The sequence below is a fragment of the Mauremys mutica genome, chromosome 16 (genome assembly GCF_020497125.1).
Source record: "Mauremys mutica isolate MM-2020 ecotype Southern chromosome 16, ASM2049712v1, whole genome shotgun sequence".
NCBI lineage: Eukaryota > Metazoa > Chordata > Testudines > Geoemydidae > Mauremys > Mauremys mutica.
The window spans coordinates 3,957,361-3,967,131 of NC_059087.1; positions in this window are offsets into that span (position 1 = coordinate 3,957,361).

Sequence of the window (9,771 nt, forward strand, 5' to 3'; positions counted from 1 at the left end):
ACTAGAACCCATCGGTCCCTGTTCTGTCCAGCAGATCATGCTGCAAAGCAGTAAAGCACAAAAGAATGACCTTGAGCAAACCGCAGACCTGACAGGCCTGGATTAATAGCTGCATGGGTTTTGACACCCACTCACCCCCCACAGCCCACCACGGGGTTCTGGGAACACAGAGTCCCATCAAGCCAGGCTCTGCGCTTCTTCGGCCTTCTGAGAGAGAAACGCACTCCAGGCACTTTGTGCGATGGGGTCTTGCAGAGGAGACCTTGGACACTGTTCTGTGACGGAAGCAGGCCTTGGTATATCCCATCCCCTCTCCCTTGCCAACACCGCAAAGCAGCGTGGATTTTGTTGAGGTGCTGCTGGATGGACACGGACAGCCAGATCCTCAGCTGGTGTAAATGGGCGTCGATCAATGACCGCAGAGGAGCTCTGCTGCTTTACAGGGCTGGGGCTCTCGCTCACACTTTAGGCCAAAAGGTGCTAAGAAGATAAACAGCTTATTAATTATTACTGCAGCTCTGCAGCCCACTCCCCCTGCAGCCAGCACGCCCCTAGGAGTGCTCTGGGGCTATAAGAAGCCTACACACCAGCACATCCCACCCCATACACAGCCCCACCCTGTGCTGACACTGCGCATCCTTCCCCATGGCTCCTGCTCCCGTGCCTGCTGAAGCCCTGCGCACCCCAGAGCAGAGCTGCAGAGAGGTTGTCTCTGATCCATTCATTCACCCTGCAAAGGGAGCCCTGGGGGGCTGGGAATTCTGTGAGGTGGGAGCTCTGGCTGGAGCGAAGTGCCCTGTCCCGCCCTGCAAGGAGAGCGCCGCGTGCGGTAGCAGGGACAGCTGCTCTCATGCTGAGGTGCTTTCCGACCGCAGCCTCATCTCACCCACACCGGCATGGAAAGAGAGAGGGAACAGCATCAGCCCCTGAGTCTGGAGCTAATAAAGCCCTCCGCTGCCTGTCTCCCCAGAGCAGGAGAGTGGACTAAGCGGAAATGCTTGCAGGCCAGCTATTAACCTTTAAAAATGTGTGTGTCAATTTAGTACCGGTGAAAGGTGCCAGACTGACAACCCTGGAGGCCAGACTGCTCCGCCTGTCTCGATCCTCAGTCCAGCTCACAGTGCAAGCAGCCGCCAAGAGCTGCCCCCCGGGAGCCAGAGGAACCCCCAGCAGGGCTGCATTTCTGGGAAACACCTCCCCATCTTTTCACCAGCACGGTGCAGCTAGCCATGGCAGGGGGTGCTAGTGTAGACAGGGCAGCAGAGCGCGAGCTGAATGTGGCTCAGACCAGGGCAAGGTAACACAGTGCTGGTCACGCCGGCCGCCAGCCAGCATGAGCACGTCCACTACTGCACTAGGGAGAACATTCAAGTCTCCAGCCCAGGCCCGGGCCAGGGCTGGGGTGGAGAGAGGGGTCTGCCTTTCAGAGCCCGCCCCACCCCGGCCTCTGCCCACACAGCCCAGAGGGGACGGTCTCAGCAAAGAGGCTTTGGGGCCGGTGGGCGCCTGCCTGGGAGGCTGCAGTCACTAAGACATTGGTGATAACCCTACGCAGCCCATATCAACGAGCCTCCCAGGCCAGGGCGATAGATGTGGCTAGTGGGGCTGACGCTAGCAGTGTCTAGACGGCGCTCTGACGTTGCAGTTCAGGCTGGTGATCAGGCTCTGAAGCCTAGGGAGGGGAGCGGGCTCCAGGGCCCAAGCTCCCGCCCTGGCCTCCGGGGTGGGAGCTTGCTGCCGGGCTGTGTAGACGTACCCTCCGAGGCTCACATGGCTCCTGTGTTTGACAGAAAATCTGACTAGGCCTTGGGGAAATAATGACCCAGCTTCCTGGTCGGTTTCCCCTAAGAGCCTCGCTGTGCAAAGGTGCTGAGCTGGGGTCGGCTAGCTGGGCTGGGAAGAGTGAAGAGACGTAAGGATTTCTCCCCTCGGCGCCTGGGCAGGCCGCACAGGCTCTGCAGGACAGTATTTCAGATCTGCAAGCTGGCAAGGCCAGTCGGCAACGACTCTGCGTGATGCACTCAGCCAGGATCTGGGCATCTCATTAGAAGGGACCACGTCTTTCCACGCTGCTCAGTGGCGCCAGAGCCCCAGCCCCGCAGCAGCACTGAGGTCCCTGTTTCCTCTTCCACACGCTACTCCACAGGCGCTGACTTTTGTTTTTGCCGGTGGGTGCTCCGCTCCGCCCCCTCCCCCCATGTGAGCGGCACGCAGGGCCTCGGGGGGGAAGAGGCCAAGCAGGGGCGGGGCTTCGGGGCGGAGTGAAGGTGGAGCAGGGGTGGGGCCACAGTCCAGGTGCTGGGACCCACAAAGGATTGATCCAGCCCTGCGGGTGCTGAACACGCCGATTCTTTTCACCACAAAGTCGGTGTCTAGGCACTACTCCACCGCTCGGCTTCACACTGACCTCCCTGGAAACCTCCATTCCTCTTATTCTCCCGAGTCTTCCTTCCCATCCAGCCGGCCCAGTTCAGCTCCTGCTGCATCCCCAATGCCCACTGAGCCCCTTCCCTGCCTTAGCTCACTGTGTGCATCTTCCTCTCTCCCCTTGCCGGCCTCTGGAGCCTCCAGTCTTCTCGGGTGATGCTAGTGAGCCAGGCTGCCTGGTGAAGCAGAATGGGCGGGATGGACATCTCTGGAGAACATCAGCAGAGGCTTCCCACAATGCACCTCACCTCTGCAGGGTTTGGCCAATCTTCGCCTTTCTGATGAGGCTGCAATCAAGAGAGCCAGTTAGGGCCAGGTTGCCAGAAAAGCCTTATGCCCAACAAGCATCCAGCCCGCAATGCTGAGCTCTTCCTGAAAGCTGGACACTGCTTTTGGTGCTAACCAGGAGTGATGGTGATTTTTTGTGATGAGGGCGCTTGTCTTCCAGGCATGACCCAAAACGCTGGACACAACCAGAAACAAGAGCACAGGGTGCTTCAAACACCAGAGAGCTCCTTTCTGCAGCAGGCACAAAGCTTTCTGGAATCTCAGGTTGGAAATTTCACAGTCCGGACGGGAGCGTAATGGCACCAGTTACCGTCTGCGGGACAAAGGTACATTTGAGTCTGAGAATGAGTGCTGAGCTGCTCCCAGAGAACAACGGAGAAAGGCACTAGTTCTCTCCTGCTACATGTTGCTTTTCCTGCCATATTTTCCACCTCTCCCTTCACCTCCCATTCTGCCATAATTGCTCCTTGTTGCACCGCTTTGTCCCTTCTCTCCTCTCGGCACACGCGCTTCCAACCACCTCTGAATTTTAATCACACTCGCACTTAAAATTTTAATGATAAATCCTGGCATCACACGTAAAGCACTCTGAGATCCCTCTGACAAGTTGAAAGGCATTCTGGAATGTAAATATTTACAGCTCCACCTGTAGAGACAGCTCAGCCCTCCTCACTGGATTAGAATAATATAGATCCCAGCGTTAATAATACATCGATATATTAAAATTGAACCACAGGCCGATATTACCTTCAGAAGCACTGAATTATGGATAGAACTTGTCCCCAACTTTTTGTTTTTAATTAAAAAGCCCCTTTCAGTAATGCCATTAAGAAGTAGCTTACGGTTTTTTCTTTTTCCTTTTTAAATAATGCAATCCTACAGCATTTAGCTTGTGCTGATGAAACATCTTTGAAGTTCCATGAATTGCTAAGGTAATTGAATAAAAATAATATTTACAAAAAGAGAGAGCGCAAGAGAGAAAGACTCTGCCCTCTAAACCTAAATCCTAACGAAATCACCTTACCACACCGAACCGAGTGACAGCCAGGCATTGGATTTGTGCATATTCCAATAATCCTAAACCTATTAGTGTGGAGACACCATATGAACCACATGTTACGGATTAAGACCAAAAAAAAGCTCAAACAAAAACCGAAACCTCCCTTTAATTCCTGTGGAGAAAGGGCATCGTTCTCTCCTCTGGGTCTGTGCCCAAATGTCTAGAAGACAAGTCCAGTGGATGCGTTCCAGCTGATGGCTCCCACGCATCTATCTGCTAGCATGTGGCTTCAGGGTCTCTGCTTTACGGGACATGGCATCCTGATGTCAGGGCAAATCCATCAAAGGATGCAAATCGCATCACAGCGCCCTGCAACGGCATTTTTGAGATTGCCCAACATCCTACAAGAGACTGCCCATCAAAATCAGGCCCCTCCCTGGGAGCTGGCAGGAACGACGACTCCAGTATGACTGTAGGGATGTCTAGAGGGTGCCTGAGGCGACATTATACAATGAAACAGCCCTGGAGGAGGACAACAGACCTACCCCTCACACAGCTCTTCAGCCTGCATGGCTGTGGCAGCACGTCTAGCAACACTGGTAGCAGATCGGGCTGGAGGGAGGCGTTAGAATTTAGCCACCTCCAGCAAGTTCCTAGTCCAGTGCAATGAATGTGGCACAGAGGGCGGACTCCATAATTACTATATTAACCTCTTAGAGTGAGCACCAATCACAACTCTTCCAAATCACCCATGTCACCACCTGGGAGAACTGACTCCTGTAACACACTTTAAATCTGGCTCAGATCCTCTAGTGGGAGCAAACAGGAAGGAACTGACATACAACTCCGATGCTGTTCTATAGAGGTTCTTATCCTCACTCATCTCCATCGTATCTGAGCTCCTTCCGGTAGTGCATTAAGCCACGTGATATCGACACGATACTGACCACAGAAGATCATGTTTCTATTGGAGAAGGCCTGCTGAAGCAGTGCCCCTTGCACTTTGAGCGGAAGGTGGGGAGGTTTGTGACAGCTCTTAGTCTCTGGGGGAGCTCATTCCAGAGCGTAGGACTAGCCTCCAGAGAAAGCGGAGTCTCCTGCTCAGATGAGCGTTACCCTTATTGTAGAGCAGGGTGACCAGCTGTCCTGATTTTATAGGGACAGTCCCAATATTCAGGGCTTTGTCTTATATAGGCACCTATTACCGCCCCCCCTGATTTTTCACACTTGCTGTCTGGTGACCCTATTGTAGAATTCCATTGTGCCAGAGGAGCCGCGTTATCAGCCACAGGCCACACCCCTGCGGTTCAGGCAATCCTTGAAGATAAGGCCCAAGACCTTGACTGGAGCCGCTGTCCTAGACAGGTGTGATGCATTCACCCTAGCCAGCATTGCGGAGGAGCCGGGCTGCAGCGTTCTGGAGTTTCCTAGCCGCTGACGCGTCATGCCCTGGTACATCGCCGGGCTGTAGGCCGGCCGAGAGGGGACGAAGGCATGAGTAACTACAGCCCGTGAATCCTTGGTGCCACTGAATACACTGAGATACCATGGCCAGAGGTGCTACAGAAAGCAGCCAGGTTAGCCAGACAGCGAGAGGGGGCGGGTAGCCAGAGACCTCTTTGCTCTTAACCCCAGCCAGCATCCAGGTGTCAGGGATAAAGTCCTGCAGCTGCACCTGCTCTGTCTCTGCCAGCTTAGCGAGCACAGCTGGGCTGTACCAGCTACGCCGCCTGATGGACTGCCCTGCCTGACTGGCTGAGGAAGCTTGTTCTCACACCCAGCTGCAGCAGAGGCTCGCTGGCTGCTCCGCACACACCCCCACGGATTCTGTCTCCTGCTGCTCACTTTGCTTTTGCCCTAGGCCTGTCCCACACCTGGTCTTGCTCCAGGCTAGACCCTGCCCCTGGCCTTGTTCTGGTCCTGTCTCAGCCTCGCGCCTGCCTGCCCAGACTCTGGTTCCAATCTTCGGCTCCAACTCCTGGCTCTGCCTCTGCCTCAACACTTGCCTCTGGTATTTGGACGCTGACGCTGGTTCTGACCCTCGCTCCACGCACTAGGCCTGAGCACCCATGACCCAGCCTCCTGACACCAGAGTTTTCTGTGTGGTCGGATCTCAAAGCACTTTTTTACCTTTTGCTAACTGATTATCAGAACTATGCTCAGGGATCTCTCCAGCCACTGCTAAAATGCAGCCACCTCTTGTGCAGAGTGACCGCTGTAACAGTGCACAAGAATGCTACCTAACAGCTTAGGATAGGAAGTGAATAAGAATTTTGTATCCAGTTGAAACTGCAGGGGGAGCTGAGGCCAGCAGACTGGAATTATGCTAGCTGGAATTTGGCCACGGCATCAGGGCTGACATCCTGGCTCCCATGAAAATTGTCTTGGGATAATCAGCACATGGTCAGGCCCTTGGTTTTACATCTACTCTGGAAGATGGCACCTCTGGCGGTGCAGCAACCCCTCCCACCATGCTGGGACATTGCCATCCTGCTATTCATGCACTAGCATGGTATAAAATACTTTGTTAGCACTTTCCTTGGGAATAATTTGGCCTCCAATAATGACGGAGGCTTTCCAATTATCTTGCTGTGTGCAGATATTAATGGAGATATTAATTTTACATAAGCGCCTCTTTCCACCCTCAAAACCCCCATGATTATTTCAAACAGGTTTGAGAATAAAAATGGGAAGAGCTCACAAATTCCAGCGTGCTGGCACCGAGAGCGGCACGGCTCCAGCTGAAGGGTGAGTGGGTAGGTGAGTAGGTGGATGGATTTGAACGTTTATTGTTTGAAAGGCGCGCCTGATGAGACACTAGCCTAGGCAAGTTTCAGAGCTCCCTGCACAGCGCTAGAGCTGTCTTGCAAATCAAATCTGTGCATACGCTCCAGAAAGGGAAATGAGTGGGCCCCTCTCCAGCCAGCACCCACTGCCCGAGCTGGCCTTTCAGAGCCACGGCGGTTCTTTTGCCAGCATCGGCTTCACAAAGAACAGAGCAATTTTCAGCAGGTTCCCTGGAGGGGAGTATTTTCGAAGTGCTCTGATAATGACGGTGAAACCTCCTATGTACCCCTGACTCCCATGACAATTCCCTCCTGAAAACAGTGCACTGATGCAATCAAGCCCTGAGCCACTTTCATCCCTGGAGTAAGCAGGTGCAACGCGATTGAAGGTGACGGGCTACGGTCCATTCCCTCTGGGGCCCGTTTGGGCCTTGCACACAAAGGCCAGCTCTAATATGTCCCATGTGCCCCCTTCCACACTCCGGAGCAACAGCTGGGATTAGTGTCACCCGCCCAGGGCAGAGATCCCACTGAGATGGCATCAGCGTGTGCCTAAGGATGAGACTGGAGAAGGTTTCCTGGCCCATTCTGCTTACAGCCAAATAACAATTCACCTGGTGCAAATGAATCCTAACCTCCTGCAGACCTTGGTGTACAAAGTGAGTCCTGAGGGGAGCTTCCCTTTCCCTTCGTATTCATTTCAGCTCTAGTCCTTCTCCCCTAAAGCGGCTGCTCTCCTGACGCTGTATCCTCAGCAGAGCAGAAAATCAGACCAAGCCACCCACTGCACATTTGGTAACGCTGCTATTCTAGAGACAAAGGACAGGGCACCCCGGTATTGGCACTGCTACTACCAGGGGGGAAATCATCTGGATTTGTGGAAGCAGGATTTCTCACTGGCCAGCAGGCCTAATGCCTCCTGGACTGGTCCTGTGAACCCCTCAGACCTTGCAGACAGTTTGGGCTGGGTCACATCTTAGACGGGAGGCCTCCAAGGAGCACCTATGTGCTATAGGATGTCACTGAAGAATTGCATCTACAAGTGGTGCACCAGTGTCCCAGCATGGAGGTCTCTGGGGCCAATGTGGAGGTGCTGGGGCCAATGTGGAGAGAGAGAGATCATGCAAAGCAGAGGTCCTGCCCACAGCTGGTCATTTGGTCACGGGACAGACATTTGGGGCTCTCTGAGCTGCTAGCAGGTTTCGGATGCCCACACTGACCCACACCGTTTACAAGTCGGGCTCCACTAGTGGTTGTTGAGCTCTTGTGAAAATCTGGCTGTCAGTGTCCTGATGGGAACTGCTGGGTGCTGTGCACTTTGGAAAACCCGGCCCCACCCGTGGGTGCTCAGCCCTTGGCAATCTGGCTAGGTGTGCACAGTAACTGTCTAGTGGTCACACCAGGGGGGCACCTGGCGCTGGGTTCCATTCTCCAGCTCATTTGGTTCAGCCACTGAACCGTCGCGGGCTGCAGGCTGGAGTGACAGACATGTGAGAAGTGCTCGGAGATCCTTACCTGAAAGGGGCAGTCTGAGGACAAAGCAGCCCTGCTATACAAAGTTCCCCGTCTCCGGCCTTCAGGCCCAGCAACGGGCTAGGTTCTGAACTGAGCCCGCTCAGCCTGGGCATGGATGGAGAGTTCTGTTTACAGGGAAACAACGAGGCAAGCACAGTCCTTGCTGGCAATGCAGGACATAAATCTGCAGCTGTGGGACGGTCTCCTGGGATGAGGGGAGGGGAAGAAATCTGTTCCTCCCACAAGCTCCTTGGAGCTCAGGGAGCGCTGCCTGGACTGGTGCCGCGTGGGCTGCCAGATACCACAGGAACTGATCCCAGGGTAGGTGCCAAAACAACAAACAGCCCTGGCCAGAAAAACAGCCCGATCCCCAGCATTACCGCAGCGCTGGGGCTGGCTACGGATGGGGTGCGCATCCCGGAACTAAGGCTCTGCCCCAAGGTGCTTACAATGGAGCTGGAGAGGGGCATACAGAGGGGCACCACATCAATGTATGTAGCAATGAATAGTTACCCAGCTGACCAGAGCCAAGAGCAGGCAGGATCCCAGAGATGAGCAGCAGGAGAGGGCTTTAAGGAAGGACACTCGTCTTATGTATTTTTTTAGGCGGCCTTTTAAAAGTCTCAATCCAAGATGGGCAGAGACGGGCACCTGGCTATGATTAGTTACAACTTCTCCTTTAAAAAGAAATGCTCCATTACTGGTCCTTAATACCGAGGGTGAATGCTCACCCACAGGGCAGAAGAGAACGATTACTTACTGGAGAATGCTGTACGTTTGGGTCCTTTCTTTTTGCTAGCGGGAAGGGTGATGTGCAACAAAGGGCGTCCGCCTCGCCCAGGAGCTGGAGTGATTCCAAAGTTCAGTGCTTGAGACACTGCCTTACGCAGAGATCACTCCAGGACCCCAGGCTTTATTTTGATTTTAGCTTGTTTTTTTCAGAAAGCTCCTGAGTCCCTCGTCGATTTCAGGTTGCTTTTCCTCACTCGTTTATTACAAGCTAATTGAGCTCTGAGCAAGCTCTGGCTCTCAAGGATGGCTCAATAATAGGGGGAATGTAGCAGGAGGATTTTTGGCTCAGCTCCTCCATTATGTCTAATTGCAGTTTCCACCTTCTGAGCCGGTGGCACACTAGCGTGTTTCCCATCCTCCTGTTCCTTAATTGTACTTGCCTGTAATGGACTGTACCGTCCACTGGTACCAAAATGATAATTGCAACATCGATCGTGCAAAAAAATCATTGTAGAAAACATGGTCTTCTGCATTTTTGTACGAAGGTGAAGGGCAGTTCAGGCCGCCGGCTGAGGGGGGCAGAGAGCGCAGATCCGATCCCTGTTCTGGGGGATGTTTACACCTCGTTTTTGTTCCTCTCCTCTCCTCCAGCCAGGGGGAAGGATGAACTGCCCGGAACCGGGGCCCCGAACGCTAACCCCAGCACCAAACTTTTCTGAGGTTTAAGAGCATTTGCTTCGCCTCTCTCTGCCCGTCCCCTCTTGGCCAGCCGTTCTCAGCAGGAATCCGAAGTGTTGGTGTGTCCGGAAAACTTCCTGCGGGTGAGAGGGATTTGATCGACAGTGGGACTGTTTCCCCCAGGGGAGGCCCTGGTGATCGGACATTTAACACGGGCTGTGGATTTGCCTCTCAATCCATGCCCCGTGTATTCCATGGAGAGAACCCACCCGGGGCCACAGAATCTCAGCTTGTCGCTTTTTACACATTACATTTTTAACCCTGGTGGCTGGGAGGGAAACCCTC